A 19,335-nucleotide genomic window follows, 5' to 3' on the forward strand; every position below is an offset into this window, starting at 1 on the left:
ATGAGTGCTTGATCTTTATTGCTTGACATGACCACAGTAAACGCTCTTGTCTGGTTACTGTAGTGTAGTGATTGTCCTGTTTGCCATCCTCCTGAAAGTTCCCTGTTTTGATCCCGGGCAGAAACATGTGGCTTTTCTTTATTTTGATCACAAAGGTATATTGTTGGCTTAATTAGCCTTAGTTAGCATATTCTATTGCTGGTTTAATGAGCATTACTTTTACCAATGTGATTATTTCTACCCGTTTTTGCTTTTGGCAAGCATGTGTGTTTTTGACAGTGTCTAAGTGTTCCTAATTCAAGTAACACCTGATAGGATCAAGGTGCGAAAGCAGGCATCTAGGTGCTTTTTCTTTTTGGCTTTTGGACAAAGGCATGAGAATGTTTTGTGGAGCATGGTTTTGTTTCCCTGTTTGTTCTTTTTCTCCAATAGCCTGACAAATGAAAGGTTCCTGTGTTGCAAAATGCACTTTGTCCTGTCTTCAGACATAGAGGAAGACCTCTTGACTTTGGCAGGCTGTTTTTTCTTTTTCAAGTTCATTTCAGCATGTTTAAACATCTTTAGCTTTGCATGGAGTTTCTGAAGTTTCGTGGTTGTCACGTTCACCTCACACGCGAACGGTCCCCAGTTCGAAACTGGATAGAAGCATGACATTAGGCGTTGATATTAAAGCTTTTGACGTTGAGTCTTTGTTCTCGATGGCTCGTCATGACCACAGTAACATTCCGCAGCCGGTTTCTGTAGTGTAGTGGTTATCACGTTCGCCTAACACGAGAAAAGTACCCAGTTCGAAACTGGGCAGAAACACGCTGTTACCCTTTGGTATCCAAGCTTTTGACTTTCAGTTCTTGATCTCGATTGCTTGTTGTCACCACAGTAAGCGCTTGCATCCGGTTTCTGTAGTGTAGCGGTTATCACGTTGGCCTCACACGCGAAAGGTCGCCAGTTCGAAACTGGGCAGAAACACAGCTTTTTCTCTTGGAAAACGATCTTTTTGACTTTCAGTGCTTGTTCTTTGTTGCTTGCCATGACCACAGCATTTTTTGTTTGTTTGAATTGCTTGGTTTCTGTAGTGTAGCGGTTATCACGTTCGCTTTATAAGCGAAAGGTCCTCAGTTCAAAACTGGGCAGAAACACAGCGTTCCTCTTGCAAACTAGCGCTTTTGACAATAAGTGCTTCATCTTTAATGCTTTCCATGACCACAGTAAACGCTCTTGTCTGGTTACTGTAGTGTAGTGATTGTCCTGTTTGCCATCCTCCTGAAAGTTCCCTGTTTTGATCCCGAGCAGAAACATGTGGCTTTTCTTTATTTTGATCACAAACGTATATTGTTGTCTTAATTAGCCTTAGTTAGCATATTCTATTGCTGGCTTAATGAGCATTACTTTTACCAATGTGATTATTTCTACCCATTTTTGCTTTTGGCAAGCATGTGTGTTTTTGACAGTGTCTAGGTGTTCCTAATTCAAGTAACACCTGATAGGATCAAGGTGCGAAAGCAGGCATCTAGGTGCTTTTTCTTTTTGGCTTTTGGACAAAGGCATGAGAATGTTTTGTGCAGCATGGTTTTGTTTCCCTGTTTGTTCTTTTTCTCCAATAGCCTGACAAGTGAAAGGTTCCTGTGTTGCAAAATGCACTTTGTCCTGTCTTCAGACATAGAGGAAGATCTCTTGAGTTTGGCTGGCTGTTTTTTTCTTTTTCAAGTTCATTTCAGCATGTTTAAACATCTGTAGCTTTGCATTGAGTTTCTGAAGTGTAATGGTTGTCACGTTCACCTCACACGCGAACGGTCCCCAGTTCGAAACTGGATAGAAGCATGAAATTAGGCGTTGATATTAAAGCTTTTGACGTTGAGTCTTTGTTCTCGATGGCTCGTCATGACCACAGTAACCTTCCGCAGCCGGTTTCTGTAGTGTAGTGGTTATCACATTCGCCTAACACGTGAAAGGTCCCCAGTTCGAAACTGGGCAGAAACACGCTGTTACCCTTTGGTATCCAAGCTTTTGACTTTCAGTTCTTGATCTCGATTGCTTGTTGTCACCACAGTAATCACTTGCATCCGGTTTCTGTAGTGTAGCGGTTATCACCTTCGCCTCACATGCGAAAGGTCCCCAGTTCAAAACTGGGCAGAAACACAGCTTTTTCTCTTGGAAAACGATCTTTTTGACTTTCAGTGCTTGTTCTTTATTGCTTGCCATGACCACAGCATTTTTTGTTTGTTTGAATCGGTAGGTTTCTGTAGTGTAGTTGTTATCACGTTTGCTTTACACGCGAAAGGTCCTCAGTTCGAAACTGGGCAGAAACACAGTGTTTCTCTTGCAAACTAGCACTTTTGACAATGAGTGCTTGATTTTTAATGCTTGCCATGACCACAGTAAACGCTCTTGTCTGGTTACTGTAGTGTAGTGATTGTCCTGTTTGCCATCCTCCTGAAAGTTCCCTGTTTTGATCCCGGGCAGAAACATGTGGCTTTTCTTTATTTTGATCACAAACGTATATTGTTGGCTTAATTAGCCTTAGTTAGCATATTCTATTGCTGGTTTAATGAGCATTACTTTTACCAATGTGATTATTTCTACCCGTTTTTGCTTTTGGCAAGCATGTGTGTTTTTGACAGTGTCTAAGTGTTCCTAATTCAAGTAACACCTGATAGGATCAAGGTGCTGTCGGGAACCCTCAGATTACTCTTTCATCTGAAGGACCGATGTTCTTAGGTGTGAAGCACCATATGTCTCTAATCAATTGCTCCGTCGATAAGGATAACACAGACACGGGCTGTATAATACCACTCGGGATGCCTGCCAAGACACCTCTGGCTTATCAGTTAGGCTTCCGTCTTTTATAGTAAAGAATTTAAACATTTACAGACATGCGCAGTACAAATGATTTCACAACTTGTTTTCTACAAAGAAAGTCACTTAGGTGAAAAAGCAGAGGTATTTGACCTTGGTTCACAAGGGAGATGTCTGAGACATCTCCTCGAAGAACAGATAAGGTTTTAAACAAGAGAATGCAACATAGACAGAACTCAATTTAACTCCTTCAGTTCCTATCATTCCCCCCTTTGACATCTTCATTTTCCACAATCTGGAACACTGGATCCTGCAACAACAGCGGATAGTGGCTCGTTCACCAGGTACTATCCCAGGCCGACGGGTTGCCCAAGGGAGACAGGTCTTCTACCTTCTCCATCCCCCAGATACTGAAGCCACGTCCATCATTGCAAGAGTACGCTCCTTCATGCCAGAAATGAGATGTCAATCTAGGACTCAAAGGAATAATAGTTAAATTCTTGTTGTTTACAGTCAAACTTCCTTATCTATTTCTACATCTTTTCTTGCATACAGAGATACACAAAAAAACAAGTTTCAATAGCACATATATTACGAAGATACAAACAACAATACATAATAGACTTAGTATAATCCCAGCTATCCAGCCTCCAATACCCTTAAACCAATTAGCTGGATTAAGAAAGGAGAATGTATCTGACCACCAACTATCCTTAGTACGATCATTGTCTTTATCGTACTGATCTCTAAGTTTTTGAACATCCTCTATTTTCAATTTTAACTTTATAATGCTGTTGGGATCTATATAATGACAGCAAGCTGGTCCGATGACTTGACACATACCTCCTTGCGCTGCAGTTAAATAATCTAATACTATGGTATGCTGATTAGTGGCTATGATGAGCTGATTTTGGACAGCAACGGTGGTGTTCAATATATCCAATATATCCCATATTTGGTCATCTAAGTAATCTGTAGCCCTGACTAATTTATCCCACATTTGAGTAATCATAGGATAAATAAAAATAGAACTGACAATTTTATTAGCCACACTCATCTGCACTATATGTGGTCTCCCAGAGAGGTGAGGTGTATTGTCAGCAGCTCTTTTGTACAACGTGTGTTTAGGTATGCTCTGAGTATTCAACTGGTCATTCGGAATAACAAAGTTAGCTGGAGTCAAACGACCCAGAGTACAAGCACCTTTTACCCCTACTGGCAACCATTTATATGCATTGTCTCCACATATCCAGTACATGTCACTAGGTAGGTCCCATAGGGCTGAATGTTGTAATACCAGTCTATGAACTAAATCTATGAGCGCAGATACATTCTGAAGCATACACCAATTTGGAAGTTGTCCTAAAGGGCTACAATTCCCTACATCGGGATTTCCACAGGTGGGAGTTCCTTTCTCATATCCAGATGACTCATTGCAAGGTATATTACCTGAAATATTAAAACAAGTTTCATTGTTGCCCTGGGGAAATAAATTGGAATACTCACAGGACGTGTTATGCAACCTTCTTTCTAGCAGTATTGGTTTGAAGGCATCAGTAGAGTGGGAAGTTACATTAAAACTAACTTGTAGGCCATACATTGGAATTTGCCCCAGGTAGGTTAATCGAGTTCTATTCCTGGGTACCCAAGCCCCCCCTTTATATGCCAGATATTGAAGGTATGTATTACTTCCTGAAAGATTACCCTGCCACCAAGGGTATCCTACCCATCCCACAATAGGTATTCCAACAGTTGTGTTCCATAACTTCACATTATTTGTGGCATTATTAGCAAGTGTATCAGAACAACTGGTCCAGGCAAATAATTCCTCGGGTGGCATAGGAATAACAAGGAACGGAATACTAGTGGCTGATACTGGTGAATGTGTTCAGATCCAGCAATCTGCTGGAGACTGAGTGTCATTTGACCAATCATTCAGTAATTTTTCATGATGTTGTATAAACTTATTATTCAAGGACATTGGAGCATTTAGACTGTCCCACGCAGCTACCATTATTACAGATAATGCAACAAAACCAAACCAAAACATTATGCACTCTTATGCTTTGTTAACTCCTGTGGCTAGTTTGCAATGCGATGCGTGGATCCAGGTTGGTCGTCCTTCCAACTTAACAGAAGTAGGCGTTGTTAGGAGTACTTGGTAAGGTCCTTGATATCGGGGTTCAAGGGTCTTTCTGGAGTGTTTCTTGACATATACGTAATCACCAGGTTGAAGACAGTGAGTTCCTTCCACACTATCTGGATCTGGAATGAAAGAGAAAACTAGAGAATGCATTTGAGTTAAATGCTTTTGCAACTGGATTACATAACTTGTCAAATTATCCACATTGAGTGTTAAGACCTGTGGGTAGTACAACCCTGTGTTCGGTGGTCTTCCAAACAGTATCTCGAAGGGTGACAGTTTAGTTTTCCCCGTGGGTGTGTACCCTACTGAGAATAATGCTAATGGGAGACACTCTGGCCATGGTTTATGGGTTTGTTCCATGGTTTTCTGTATTTTCAATTTTAGTGTCCCGTTCATTCTCTCTACCTTCCCTGAACTCTGTGGGTGGTAGGGTGTATGAAATGCTTGTTCTACACCTATCTTGCTACATGTTCACAGACTTACCAGTGGAAAAGCCAAACTTCACATGCCACAAATGCAAGCTTGTGTCCCTGTTGGACGAAAAGTTGCAAAATCTCGAAGAGAGGTTAGCTACGTTGAAGATCATTAAGGAAGGTGAAGAGTTCTTGGACAGAGCAGAATTATCTCTTCATGTTACAGAAAGAGAAGAAATTCGAAGTGCACCTGAAGAAACAGAGGAATGGAGACATGTGACCCAGAGAAGCAGGAGGATCAGGAGGCAGTCAGCACCCATACTGCTCAGAAACCAGTACCAGGCTCTCACGCAGGAAAACAATGAAGAAATACATCAGGATAAGACATTGCCAACAAGCAGCAACCTTGTATGCCTTCAGAGTCCTCCTGGATGGAGAAAGAAAAATGTTGTGAAGGAGAAACGGAGAGTGGTGGTCATGGGGGATTCCCTGTTGAGAGGAACTGAGGCCGCTATCTGCAGACCGGATATAACTTCAAGAGAAATGTGTTGTCTTCCAGGTGAAAAAATTAAAGATGTGTCTGACAGGATATCAGGACTCTTCAGACCTACAGATGACTACCCATTCCTGCTACTACATGTGGGGACAAATGACACTGCAAGAAACGACCTGGAAACCATCTGCAGAGACTTTGAAGACTTAGGCAAGAAAGTGAAAGAACTGGGAGCGCAAGTGGTCTTCTCTTCCATCCTCCCAGTGGATGGCCATGGAACAAGGAGGTGGAATAAGATTCTGCAGGTGAACAACTGGCTACGTCGATGGTGCCGTCAGCAACGATTTGGATTTCTGGATCACGGAGTGAACTACTTATACGATGGACTACTTGCTAGAGATGGGGTGCACCTTACGAAGACTGGTAAGCATGTATTTGGAAGTCGCCTTGCTACACTTGTAAAGAGAGCTTTAAACTAGAACAACATGGGAAGGGAAGCAAAAGACCAGAAAAAGCCATACACCTGACAAATCCTATTGAGAACTCTGCTATTAGAAGTGGAAAGGAAGAACAAAGACGAAAGAATCTAATTAATAAAAATATTGGAGAAAGAGAAACCAATCACAAACTAAAATGTTTCTATACTAATGCACAAAGCATGGGCAACAAACAAGGAGAATTGGAACTACTAACACAGGAAAATAAATATGATGTCATTGGAATCACTGAAACTTGGTGGGACAATACACATGATTGGAATACAAGACTAGAAGGATACAACTTATTTGCAAGAAACAGACTTGATAAACGAGGAGGGGGTGTCGCATTGTATGTTAGAAATGCGTATATCTGCACAGAGATTGAAGCTTCAGAGACTGGGAGTTCTGTGGAAACTGTTTGGGTAAGAATACAAGGACAGAACAATGGAAAGGACACCATTGTAGGCATTTACTACAGGCCGCCTGTGCAAGCTGAAGCTATGGATGAACTCTTTATGCATCAAATGGCCAAGTTCTCCAAAAAATATGACATAGTTGTCATGGGAGATTTCAACTATCCAGACATTTGTTGGGAATCTCTCTCAGGCAAAACTAACAGGTCAAGGAAATTCTTATCCTCTCTTGCTGACAACTTTATCTTCCAAAAGGTCAGGGAGAAAACAAGGGGAACTGCTACCTTGGATCTAATCCTTATAAACAGGGAGGAAATGGTTGAGGAGGTAAAAGTGGCTGGGACCCTAGGAGGTAGCGACCATGCTATTTTAGAATTTTGGATAACTAGAGGCGGAAGACCTGTGAAGACTCAGACGTCAAGGTTAGATTTCAGAAAGGCAGATTTTAAGGGATTCAGAAAGAGAATTGGAGGGATCCAATGGCTGGATATCCTTAAAGACAAAAATGTCCAGGAAGGATGGGAAATCTTGAAAAATGAAATTCTCAAAGCACAGTTGTTAACAATTCCGAAAAGAGGGAAGAATAGGAAGCAGTTAAGGAAACCAGGATGGATGAACACAGAACTTAAGCACATGCTAAAAAGGAAGAAAAAAATGTTTATAAAATGGAAAGAGGGAGGCATATCTAAAGAAGAATATAATGCTGTCTGCAGAACCTGCAGGGCACAAATCAGATTAGCTAAAGCTGAAAATGAATTGAGGCTTGCAAGAGATGTCAAAAGCAATAATAAAGGATTTTGGGGATATGTCAAAAGTAAAAGAAAAGTCAAAGATGCTATAGGATTTTTACAGGATGAAAATGATGAAATGGTAAGACAGGATGTTGAGAAGGCTGAACTTTTAAATTCCTATTTTGCATCTGTTTTCTCTCAGAAAGGAAATGTAACATCAACTGTTATTCACTGTCCTATTAAGGGAATAGAAGAATCCAGGATATCTATAAACAGAAAGATAGTGAGGAAACACTTAGCTAGCCTAAATGAATTCAAGTCTCCAGGTCCAGATGAATTACACCCCAGAGTACTGAAGGAGATAGCAGAAGAAATTTTTGAACCCCTCTCTATAATCTTTGAAAATTCTTGGAGAACAGGAGAAGTGCCAGAAGACTGGAGAAGAGCAAATGTTGTTCCTATCTTCAAAAAGGGGAAGAAGGTGGACCCAGGCAACTATAGGCCGGTGAGTCTGACTTCTATACCAGGAAAGATCTTTGAACAAATTATTAAACAACATGTATGTCAATACCTGGATAAGAATGAAGTGATTAAACAGAGTCAGCATGGGTTTGTAACTAATAAGTCATGTCAGACTAACTTAATTTCCTTCTATGACGGTATCACTGATTGGGTGGATCAAGGAAATGCTGTAGATATAGTATATCTTGACTTCAGCAAAGCATTTGACAAAGTCTCTCATACAATCCTTATTGAAAAAATGATTAAGTATGGAATGGACAAGGCAACTGTTAGGTGGATTCATAACTGGCTTAGTGATCGGACCCAAAGAGTGGTCGTAAATGGCTGCACATCCAGTTGGAAGAATGTCTCAAGTGGGGTACCACAGGGCTCTGTCCTGGGCCCTGTATTGTTCAACATCTTTATCAACGATTTAGATGAAGGAATTGAGGGTAAACTGATTAAATTTGCTGATGACACAAAGCTAGGAGGGATAGCTAATACTAGAGAAGAGAGAGAGAGGATTCAAAAAGATTTAAATAAACTGGAGAAGTGGGCAGCAACTAACAGAATGGTTTTTAACAGGGAGAAATGCAAAGTACTACATCTGGGCAATAAAAATGGAAAAAGCATATATAGAATGGGAGGAATAGGGCTAAGTGACAGCACATGTGAAAAAGACTTGGGTATACTAATAGATCACAGACTGAATATGAGTCAACAATGTGATGCAGCAGCAAAAAAGGCAAATGCAATTCTAGGATGTATTAACAGAAGCATACAGTCTAGATCACGTGAAGTCATTATTTCCCTCTACTCCTCTTTGGTCAGACCTCATCTGGAATATTGTGTCCAGTTTTGGGCACCACATTTTAAAAAAGACATCAACAAACTGGAGCAAGTTCAGAAAAGAGCGACCAGAATGGTGACCGGTCTGCAAACCCTGTCTTATGAGGAAAGGTTGCAGGATTTGGGAATGTTTAGTTTGCAAAAGAGAAGACTGAGAGGAGACTTAATAGCTGTCTACAAATATCTAAAGGGCTGTCACATTGTAGAAGGATCAACTTTATTCTCATTTGCACAAGGAAAGACTAGAAGCAATGGGATGAAACTGAATGGGAGGAGACACAGATTAGATATTAGAAAAAACTTTTTGACAGTTAGAGTGATCAATGAGTGGAACAGGCTGCCACGAGAAGTGGTGAGTTCTCCTTCAATGGAAGTCTTCAAACAGAGGCTGGACAGACATCTGACTGGGATGATTTAGCGAATCCTGCTTTGAGCAGGGGGTTGGACCAGATGGCCCAGGAGGTCCCTTCCAACTCTACGATTCTATGATTCTATGATTCTATGATCATTTGCATTACATTTTGCATTACCTCAGCAGTAAAGTGTGTACCTCTGTCTGATTCAATTGTTTCAGGGACACCGAATCGTGGTACTAGTTCCATCACCAGTTTCTTTGCAGTGGCTCGAGCTGTAGCCGTTTTCACCGGGTAGGCCTCTGGCCATCCAGAGAAGAGATCTACACATACTAGGATATTTGCATACACTCCTACCTTGGTAGCTGTATGTCGTCAATCTGCCGTCTCTGAAATGGGTAGAGAGGCCTAGGTGTCGCTTTCTTAGGGACTTTTACTGTTTTACCTGGGTTGTGCTGTGCACAGATGAGGCATGATTGTACAAGTTTCGCGGCTGCGCAACTGAAGCCAGGAGCGATCCAGAAGGCATCTACCATGGCACACATGTGACTTTTTGAGGTGTGATTGGGGCCATGTGCTGCTTGCGCCATGATTGGGAACAGGGACTTTGGTGGGCACATTTTATCCTTATTCTCCCATACTCCATTTGAGTTCAGCTCAGCTCCCAGTCTCCCCCGGTTTACCTTCTCTGTTTGGGCAGCCTTTTGCTGGAGGGATTTCAGGACTTCTAGACCCAATGTGGCTGGAATACGCTGACTCCCCGCCACCATCCACTGCTCTCTCTAGGCCGCCTTGTGCTATTTTAGCAGCCTCGTTCGCCCTTCTATTGCCCTCTACCTCCACGGAGTCACCTTTGTGTGTGCTTTTACCTTGACAATGCCAACCTGGACTGGTAACATCAATGCCTCCATCAATTGTTTCACCAGCTCTGCATTTTTAATGGGCTTCTAATCTGTGAAAATATCAGCGACTTTACCTGCAGCGGCTCTACACGCCTCAGTGAGTGCCTTCAACTCTGCCTCCTGCGCCGACATGTGAGGAGAGAGTGGCTCCGCTCGGATTACCTCATGTGAGGATACTACTGCATATCCAGTGTAGAATCGTCCATCCTGGTGGTATCTGGGGCCATCTACAAAAAAGAAACTCAAAGTCTGCATTAGGAACAGGTTTTTCATGAATGTGTGCAAACCCAACTGTCTCCTGACTCATCAGTTCTATGCAGACATGTTCATGCGTCATGTCAAAGTATCCTTCCTCACTTGCCAATACGGTCACCAATTCCCCCTTTTCTGAATCCACAGGCAGGAGGGTGGCTGGATTCAGAACATTACATCTTGTGAGGAGTGACATACTCAGGAATTAGTAGAGCACACTCAAGTTGGAGCTATCTGGCCATAGACAGATGTTTTGGTTGAACTTGTAGGAGTATGGCATGGATGTCATGTGGGGAATAGATTGTCAAAAGAAACGTCAGTGTCATCTCACATGCCTTCCCTATTACGTCTCCACTTTTTTCCTTGTGCTCCAGCATACATGACAGGTCGTTTTATTGTCCTTGTTTGCTCAATTTCTTTAGCTACCTTAAGGAGGTCTTTCAGATCTACATATCTCCATTCAGGTCTGGCTGTCTGTACTGCGTCTCGTAAGTCTTTGTTCATACCGTCAATGAATGCATTCACCAGTATTCTAACATCAAGTGGGTTTATGCAAATGTACCCCATGTCTGCCCATTTCAGCTGTAACCGTCCAAGGTATATCTCTACTCTCTCTCATCTTTGCTGTGTCACATTAGTCAGGAGTACAGACTGCTCTGATTGTTCCACTGCAGCCCATTGTCTTAGTGACTCACAGTACGTCTCCCCAGATCGTGCAGATTTATCATCCATGCCCCAAGCCTGATTCTTTGTCACATCTGTGTGTCTTAATTATATGATCTAGTGCGTCACCTGCCTTTAAACTCACCAACCTCTCTAAGTCTGCCCAGGTACACTTATATGTTTGCTGTACTTCCTTTATGTGTCTGTAAAACGGGAATGGTTGGTCTTCAGGGGCAGGCAGCTGCTTCAGCAAAGCTAGCTGGTCAGAGGGGCTCCAGGGATAATACACCTGTATCTTTCTTATTCTAGTCACACTTCTAGGTCCTGATGGGGTTGGTCGTCTGATGTCTACTGTCAGCTTACTCCTCAAGGGCCAATGTCCCCACTACCCACTATCCACACTATTATGTCAGCTTCTTATAATCTTGTCTGGATAGGATTTAGTGCAATTCTCTTAGGTCAGTAGCACAGGTCACACAAGTAGCTATTCAGTCTGGATTTGTCTGAGTCTGACCACAGTGTTTACAAGTCCATCTGTTTTGTCTGGGTCTCTGATTACACTTTGTCAATCAAACATTCATAATACACCTTCCACACTGCTGCACATTCTCAAGCATCATTTATTCACTTGCTATTTTCTTCCCTTGTCTGTGCCTTTTTGTACATCCAAACATTCACACTCTGGTATTTTTGCCTTTTTCAATATTTGTCCCACTTGTTTTACTGCTTCCTTCCTTCTCTGTCTCTTGTAATTTGACACAATTTGCTATACAAATCAATCACACAACTAGAAGCAGGTTCAAACACATTAATGACCAAGCAATCACTTACAATTCCCTTCTAAATTAGGCACCATATCTTACTTTTAACTTCCAATCTTCAATTAAGTACTGTTGCTTTAAAATGCACAAATCTTTCAGCGTGTACCTTACGGATAGAATTACAGAGAATTTTGAGCACAGCTCACACTCAGCAGAGATAAGAGCGAAGGGAGAAGAAAAACTGCGCAGCGCCATCCTTCACCCCTCCCATCAGAATGCAGCGTCGTCCTTCACAGAATTCTGTAGTTCTTTAGACTTATCAAAATCAATTTCTACAAAGAAACTCAAAATCACGGGATTTCACTGTAAGGGCAGATAACTGTATAATGAGATTAACCATGCCTTGCCCTTTTTCTGGCCAAATGCATTCAGGAAACTTTACAATGTAATGCCACATATAACACGAACTATATCATTACTCAATTCATTCAGTCTCAGATGTAGATTTGAATTATCTATAACGCATCTGTCCGGGATTCCACCACAACTAGAAAGGTCACAAATCTCTTGACACAAAAATGATGTGTGATGATTCATTCATACGTGCTCATTCACTGATTTTTTTTTATTTATTTTTTTTTTTTACTCAATTACTCATCTCTCATCTTATTCAGAGGTTCTCATAGACATATATACAAGGATTCACACAGCCTGCCTATCTTGCACTTTGGATTTGATTAATACTTTTTCCAGGTTCTTTGCTGCACTACTTCCATATCTATCCTCAATTATATCACATAACCGATTTCCTTCTTCAGGTGTCTTTCCCTGACTGTTCCCCATTTTATCTTTTATTCTTATCCTGTTTCTCTTGTTGTCTTCCTGTTAGTCCCCTGCCTTAGGTGGTGTATTGGGTAAGCTCAAGACTAGGCTCTACTATACCTCGTTACCTTCTTCCTAAGGTGCTAACAGGCTAAATGGAGTGTCTGTTCCTCGGTGTACTACGTGTTTTGTGTACTTATATGCTATGTAGCATCCGAACAGAAATACTCCCACAACACACAGGATTGTAAACAAAGTGTCCATCTATCGGGGTTCTTCAGTCATATCCTGTCACAGGCTCATTTCGTGGTCCTGTGCTCATTCTATCACACTCTTATCTGTCACAAGGTTTATTCGTAAAGGGTGTTGATTTAAGCTTAGGCGGTGACCTCCCCGAAAGGACGCTGTCACATGACCCAGTTAGGCAATATCACCACTCTTTGAACGAATACCTACTGTGCAGCTTATTTGTCTACTTTTCACAGTCCTTCAAATCAAGGCAGTCACTCAACAACCTCCTCTATTTCTAGTGCGGAATCGTCTATTGTGAAAAACTTGTCCGTCCGGGCTGCGCAGTATGAACTGTTCACCCAGCCTTATATTCCGTAATGTCAGACCTCTCCCATTTTGATTTGCATCAGCTCTTTTTCTAAAAATAGCTGTGCACAGACAGAACCTACAGTAACCTCTCATTCGAGCAGAAATTACATATGCGTGTCACACCCGATTTCCTCAGAGTTCTTATATGGACCTGATTTTACGGCCCCCTCCTCTACTAGATTCCCCTTTATACGGACCTTAGTTATAATGATAGATTATAAAGAGCAGAGAAGAGAAAAATTGATCTCTTACCTGGCCAGGTGTTTAGGTCTGCTGTTCACAATTTCATCAGTAACTGGAGTGGTCTGTAGATCGGGTAGTCTTGGAGAGGTGCCTATATCAGGTCCCTGTTTCGGGCGCCAGGAAACTGTCGGGATCCCTCAGATTACTCTTTCATCTGAAGGACCGATGTTCTTAGGTGTGAAGCACCATATGTCTCTAATCAATTGCTCCGTCGAGAAGGATAACACAGACACGGGCTGTATAATACCACTCGGGATGCCTGCCAAGACGCCTCTGGCTTATCAGTTAGGCTTCCGTCTTTTATAGTAAAGAATTTAAACATTTACAGACATGCGCAGTACAAATGATTTCACAACTTGTTTTCTACAAAGAAAGTCACTTAGGCAAAAAAGCAGAGGTATTTGACCTTGGTTCACAAGGGAGATGTCTGAGACATCTCCTCGAAGAACAGATAAGGTTTTAAACAAGAGAATGCAACATAGACAGAACTCAATTTAACTCCTTCAGTTCCTATCAGTGCGAAAGCAGGCATCCAGGTGCTTTTTCTTTTTGGCTTTTGGACAAAGGCATGAGAATGTTTTGTGGAGCATGGTTTTGTTTCCCTGTTTGTTCTTTTTCTCCAATAGCCTGACAAATGAAAGGTTCCTGTGTTGCAAAATGCACTTTGTCCTGTCTTCAGACATAGAGGAAGACCTCTTGACTTTGGCTGGCTGTTTTTTTCTTTTTCAAGTTCATTTCAGCATGTTTAAACATCTTTAGCTTTGCATGGAGTTTCTGAAGTGTAGTGGTTGTCACGTTCACCTCACACGCGAACGGTCCCCAGTTCGAAACTTGATAGAAGCATGACATTAGGCGTTGATATTAAAGCTTTTGACATTGAGTCTTTGTTCTTGATGGTTCGTCATGACCACAGTAACCTTCCGCAGCCGGTTTCTGTAGTGTAGTGGTTATCACGTTCGCCTAACACGCGAAAGGTCCCCAGTTCGAAACTGGGCAGAAACACGCTGTTACCCTTTGGTATCCAAGCTTTTGACTTTCAGTTCTTGATCTCGATTGCTTGTTGTCACCACAGTAAGTGCTTGCATCCGGTTTCTGTAGTGTAGCGGTTATCACGTTCGCCTCACACGCGAAAGGTCCCCAGTTCGAAACTGGGCAGAAACACAGCTTTTTTTCTCTTGGAAAACGATCTTTTTGACTTTCAGTGCTTGTTCTTTATTGCTTGCCATGAACACAGCATTTTTTGTTTGTTTGAATCGGTTGGTTTCTGTAGTGTAGCGGTTATCACGTTCACTTTACACGCGAAAGGTCCTCAGTTCGAAACTGGGCAGAAACACAGCGTTCCTCTCGCAAATTAGTGCTTTTGACAATGAGTGCTTGATCTTTAATGCTTGCCATGACCACAGTAAACCCTCTTGTCTGGTTACTGTAGTGTAGTGATTGTCCTGTTTGCCATCCTCCTGAAAGTTCCCTGTTTTGATCCCGGGCAGAAACATGTGGCTTTTCTTTATTTTGATCACAAACGTATATTGTTGGCTTAATTAGCCTTAGTTAGCATATTCTATTGCTGGTTTAATGAGCATTACTTTTACCAATGTGATTATTTCTACCCGTTTTTGCTTTTGGCAAGCATGTGTGTTTTTGACAGTGTCTAAGTGTTCCTAATTCAGGTAACACCTGATAGGATCAAGGTGCGAAAGCAGGCATCTAGGTGCTTTTTCTTTTTGGCTTTTGGACAAAGGCATGAGAATGTTTTGTGGAGCATGGTTTTGTTTCCCTGTTTGTTCTTTTTCTCCAATAGCCTGACAAATGAAAGGTTCCTGTGTTGCAAAATGCACTTTGTCCTGTCTTCAGACATAGAGGAAGACCTCTTGACTTTGGCTGGCTGTTTTTTTCTTTTTCAAGTTCATTTCAGCATGTTTAAACATCTTTAGCTTTGCATGGAGTTTCTGAAGTGTAGTGGTTGTCACGTTCACCTCACACGCGAATGGTCTCCAGTTCAAAACTGGATAGAAGCATGACATTAGGTGTTGATATTAAAGCTTTTGACGTTGAGTCTTTGTTCTCGATGGCTCATCATGACCACAGTAAACTTCCGCAGCCGGTTTCTGTAGTGTAGTGGTTATCACGTTCGCCTAACACGCGAAAGGTCCCCAGTTCGAAACCGGGCAGAAACACGCTGTTACCCTTTGGTTCCCAAGCTCTTGACTTTCAGTTCTTGATCTTGATTGCTTGTTGTCACCACAGTAAGCGCTTGCATCCGGTTTCTGTAGTGTAGCGGTTATCACGTTCGCCTCACACGCGAAAGGTCTCCAGTTCGAAACTGGGCAGAAACACAGCTTTTTCTCCTGGAAAACGATCGTTTTGACTTTCAGTGCTTGTTCTTTATTGCTTGCCATGACCACAGCATTTTTTGTCTGTTTGAATCGGTTGGTTTCTGTAGTGTAGCGGTTATCACGTTCGCTTTACACGCGAAAGGTCCCCAGTTCGAAACTGGGCAGAAACACGCTGTTACCCTTTGGTATCCAAGCTTTTGACTTTCAGTTCTTGATCTTGATTGCTTGTTGTCACCACAGTAAGTGCTTGCATCCGGTTTCTGTAGTGTAGCGGTTATCACGTTCGCCTCACACGCGAAAGGTCCCCAGTTCGAAACTGGGCCGAAAAAAAACTTTTTCTCTTGGAAAACGATCTTTTTGACTTTCAGTGCTTGTTCTTTATTGCTTGCCATGACCACAGCATTTTTTGTTTGTTTGAATTGGTTGGTTTCTGTAGTGTAGCGGTTATCACGTTCGCTTTGCACGCGAAAGGTCCTCAGTTAGAAACACAGCGTTCCTCTTGCAAACTAGCGCTTTTGACAATGAGTGCTTGATCTTTAATGCTTGCCATGACCACAGTAAACTCTCTTGTCTGGTTACTGTAGTGTAGTGATTGTCCTGTTTGCCATCCTCCTGAAAGTTCCCTGTTTTGATCCCGGGCAGAAACATGTGGCTTTTCTTTATTTTGATCACAAACGTATATTGTTGGCTTAATTAGCCTTAGTTAGCATATTCTATTGCTGGTTTAATGAGCATTACTTTTACCAATGTGATTATTTCTACCCGTTTTTGCTTTTGGCAAGCATGTGTGTTTTTGACAGTGTCTAAGTGTTCCTAATTCAAGTAACACCTGATAGGATCAAGGTGCGAAAGCAGGCATCTAGGTGCTTTTTCTTTTTGGCTTTTGGACAAAGGCATGAGAATGTTTTGTGGAGCATGGTTTTGTTTCCCTGTTTGTTCTTTTTCTCCAATAGCCTGACAAATGAAAGGTTCCTGTGTTGCAAAATGCACTTTGTCCTGTCTTCAGACATAGAGGAAGACCTCTTGACTTTGGCTGGCTGTTTTTTTCTTTTTCAAGTTCATTTCAGCATGTTTAAACATCTTTAGCTTTGCATGGAGTTTCTGAAGTGTAGTGGTTGTCACATTCACCTCACACGCGAACGGTCCCCATTTCGAAACTGGATAGAAGCATGACATTAGGCGTTGATATTAAAGCTTTTGATGTTGAGTCTTTGTTCTCGATGGCTTCTCATGACCACAGTAACCTTCCGCAGCCGGTTTCTGTAGTGTAGTGGTTATCACGTTCGCCTAACACGCGAAAGGTCCCCAGTTCGAAACTGGGCAGAAACACGCTGTTACCCTTTGGTATCCAAGCTTTTGACTTTCAGTTCTTGATCTCGATTGCTTGTTGTCACCACAGTAAGCACTTGCATCCGGTTTCTGTAGTGTAGTGGTTATCACGTTCGCCTCACACGCGAAAGGTCCCCAGTTCGAAACTGGGCAGAAACACAGCTTTTTCTCTTGGAAAACGATCTTTTTCACTTTCAGTGCTTGTTCTTTATTGCTTGCCATGACCACAGCATTTTTTGTTTGTTTGAATTGGTTGGTTTCTGTAGTGTTGCGGTTATCACGTTTGCTTTACACGCGAAAGGTCCTCAGTTCGAAACTGGGCAGAAACACAGCGTTCCTCTTGCCAACTAGTGCTTTTGACAATGAGTGCTTGATCTTTAATGCTTGCCATGACCACAGTAAACGCTCTTGTCTGGTTACTGTAGTGTAGTGATTGTCCTGTTTGCCATCCTCCTGAAAGTTCCCTGTTTTGATCCCGGGCAGAAACATGTGGCTTTTCTTTATTTTGATCACAAACGTATATTGTTGGCTTAATTAGCCTTAGTTAGCATACTCTATTGCTGGTTTAATGAGGATTACTTTTACCAATGTGATTATTTCTACCCGTTTTTGCTTTTGGCAAGCATGTGTGTTTTTGACAGTGTCTAAGTGTTCCTAATTCAAGTAACACCTGATAGGATCAAGGTGCGAAAGCAGGCATCTAGGTGCTTTTTCTTTTTGGCTTTTGGACAAAGGCATGAGAATGTTTTGTGGAGCATGGTTTTGTTTCCCTGTTTGTTCTCTTTCTCCAATAGCCTGAAAAATGAAAGGTTCCTGTGTTGCAAAATGCACTTTGTCCTGTCTTCAGACAGGAAGACCTCTTGACTTTGGCTGGCTGTTTTTTTCTTTTTCAAGTTCATTTCAGCATGTTTAAACATCTTTAGCTTTGCATGGAGTTTCTGAAGTGTAGTGGTTGTCACGTTCATCTCACGTGCGAACGGTCCCCAGTTCGAAACTGGATAGAAGCATGACATTAGGCGTTGATATTAAAGCTTTTGACGTTGAGTCTTTGTTCTCGATGGCTCGTCATGACCACAGTAACTTTCCGCAGCCGGTTTCTGTAGTGTAGTGGTTATCACGTTCGCCTAACACGCGAAAGGTCCCCAGTTCGAAACTGGGCAGAAACACGCTGTTACCCTTTGGTATCCAAGCTTTTGACTTTCAGTTCTTGATCTCGATTGCTTGTTGTCACCACAGTAAGCGCTTGCATCCGGTTTCTGTAGTGTAGAGGTTATCACGTTCGCCTCACAAGTGAAAGGTTCCCAGTTCGAAACTGGGCAGAAACACTGCTTTTTCTCTTGGAAAATGATCTTTTTGACTTTCAGTGCTTGTTCTTTATTGCTTGCCATGACCACAGCATTTTTTTTATGTTTGAATTGGTTGGTTTCTGTAGTGTAGAGGTTATCACGTTCGCTTTACACGCGAAAGGTCCTCAGTTCGAAACTGGGCAGAAACACAGCGTTCCTCTTGTAAACTATCGGTTTTGACAATGAGTGCCTGATCTTTAATGCTTGCCATGACCACAGTAAACGCTCTTGTCTGGTTACTGTAGTGTAGTGATTGTCCTGTTTGCCATCCTCCTGAAAGTTCCCTGTTTTGATCCCGGGCAGAAACATGTGGCTTTTCTTTATTTTGATCACAAACGTATATTGTTGGCTTAATTAGCCTTAGTTAGCATATTCTATTGCGGTTTAATGAGCATTACTTTTACCAATGTGATTACTTCTACCCGTTTTTGCTTTTGGCAAGCATGTGTGTTTTTGACAGTGTCTAAGTGTTCCTAATTCAAGTAACACCTGATAGGATCAAGGTGCAAAAGCAGGCATCTAGGTGCTTTTTCTTTTTGGCTTTTGGACAAAGGCATGAGAATGTTTTGTGGAGCATGGTTTTGTTTCCCTGTTTGTTCTTTTTCTCCAATAGCCTGACAAATGAAAGGTTCCTGTGTTTCAAAATGCACTTGGTCCTGTCTTCAGACATAGAGGAAGACCTCTTGACTTTGGCTGGCTGTTTTTTTCTTTTTCAAGTTCATTTCAGCATGTTTAAACATCTTAAGCTTTGCATGGAGTTTCTGAAGTGTAGTGGTTGTCACGTTCACCTCACACGCGAACGGTCCCCAGTTCTAAACTGGATAGAAGCATGACATTAGGTGTTGATATTAAAGCTTTTGACATTGAGTCTTTGTTCTCTATGGCTCGTCATGACCACAGTAATCTTCCGCAG

At 42.0% G+C, this 19,335-nt stretch overlaps 15 non-coding genes across 15 annotated transcripts; all 15 read left to right on the forward strand.

Moving 5' to 3' along the window:
* The first annotated feature begins 1,063 nt into the window (after positions 1-1,063).
* TRNAI-UAU (transfer RNA isoleucine (anticodon UAU)) lies at positions 1,064-1,136 on the forward strand. Its single transcript has one exon. It is a non-coding gene; the product is annotated as a tRNA-Ile (tRNA).
* A 768-nt stretch (positions 1,137-1,904) lies between these two features.
* On the forward strand, positions 1,905-1,977 carry TRNAV-AAC (transfer RNA valine (anticodon AAC)). Its single transcript has one exon. It is a non-coding gene; the product is annotated as a tRNA-Val (tRNA).
* Positions 1,978-2,063: 86 nt separating this feature from the next.
* On the forward strand, positions 2,064-2,136 carry TRNAV-CAC (transfer RNA valine (anticodon CAC)). Its single transcript has one exon. It is a non-coding gene; the product is annotated as a tRNA-Val (tRNA).
* A 97-nt stretch (positions 2,137-2,233) lies between these two features.
* TRNAV-UAC (transfer RNA valine (anticodon UAC)) lies at positions 2,234-2,306 on the forward strand. The gene has a single exon. It is a non-coding gene; the product is annotated as a tRNA-Val (tRNA).
* A 12,037-nt stretch (positions 2,307-14,343) lies between these two features.
* Positions 14,344-14,416, forward strand: TRNAV-AAC (transfer RNA valine (anticodon AAC)). Its single transcript has one exon. It is a non-coding gene; the product is annotated as a tRNA-Val (tRNA).
* Positions 14,417-14,502: 86 nt separating this feature from the next.
* TRNAV-CAC (transfer RNA valine (anticodon CAC)) lies at positions 14,503-14,575 on the forward strand. Its single transcript has one exon. It is a non-coding gene; the product is annotated as a tRNA-Val (tRNA).
* A 99-nt stretch (positions 14,576-14,674) lies between these two features.
* TRNAV-UAC (transfer RNA valine (anticodon UAC)) lies at positions 14,675-14,747 on the forward strand. The gene has a single exon. It is a non-coding gene; the product is annotated as a tRNA-Val (tRNA).
* Positions 14,748-15,515: 768 nt separating this feature from the next.
* On the forward strand, positions 15,516-15,588 carry TRNAV-AAC (transfer RNA valine (anticodon AAC)). Its single transcript has one exon. It is a non-coding gene; the product is annotated as a tRNA-Val (tRNA).
* Positions 15,589-15,674: 86 nt separating this feature from the next.
* On the forward strand, positions 15,675-15,747 carry TRNAV-CAC (transfer RNA valine (anticodon CAC)). Its single transcript has one exon. It is a non-coding gene; the product is annotated as a tRNA-Val (tRNA).
* Positions 15,748-15,844: 97 nt separating this feature from the next.
* TRNAV-UAC (transfer RNA valine (anticodon UAC)) lies at positions 15,845-15,917 on the forward strand. The gene has a single exon. It is a non-coding gene; the product is annotated as a tRNA-Val (tRNA).
* A 1,086-nt stretch (positions 15,918-17,003) lies between these two features.
* Positions 17,004-17,076, forward strand: TRNAV-AAC (transfer RNA valine (anticodon AAC)). The gene has a single exon. It is a non-coding gene; the product is annotated as a tRNA-Val (tRNA).
* Positions 17,077-17,162: 86 nt separating this feature from the next.
* Positions 17,163-17,235, forward strand: TRNAV-CAC (transfer RNA valine (anticodon CAC)). The gene has a single exon. It is a non-coding gene; the product is annotated as a tRNA-Val (tRNA).
* A 934-nt stretch (positions 17,236-18,169) lies between these two features.
* Positions 18,170-18,242, forward strand: TRNAV-AAC (transfer RNA valine (anticodon AAC)). Its single transcript has one exon. It is a non-coding gene; the product is annotated as a tRNA-Val (tRNA).
* An 86-nt stretch (positions 18,243-18,328) lies between these two features.
* Positions 18,329-18,401, forward strand: TRNAV-CAC (transfer RNA valine (anticodon CAC)). The gene has a single exon. It is a non-coding gene; the product is annotated as a tRNA-Val (tRNA).
* Positions 18,402-18,498: 97 nt separating this feature from the next.
* TRNAV-UAC (transfer RNA valine (anticodon UAC)) lies at positions 18,499-18,571 on the forward strand. The gene has a single exon. It is a non-coding gene; the product is annotated as a tRNA-Val (tRNA).
* Positions 18,572-19,335: the final 764 nt, after the last annotated feature.

This window comes from Dendrobates tinctorius, unplaced genomic scaffold (assembly GCF_039654945.1).
Source record: "Dendrobates tinctorius isolate UK_male_01 unplaced genomic scaffold, ASM3965494v1 ptg000432c, whole genome shotgun sequence".
Taxonomy (NCBI): Eukaryota; Metazoa; Chordata; class Amphibia; order Anura; family Dendrobatidae; genus Dendrobates; species Dendrobates tinctorius.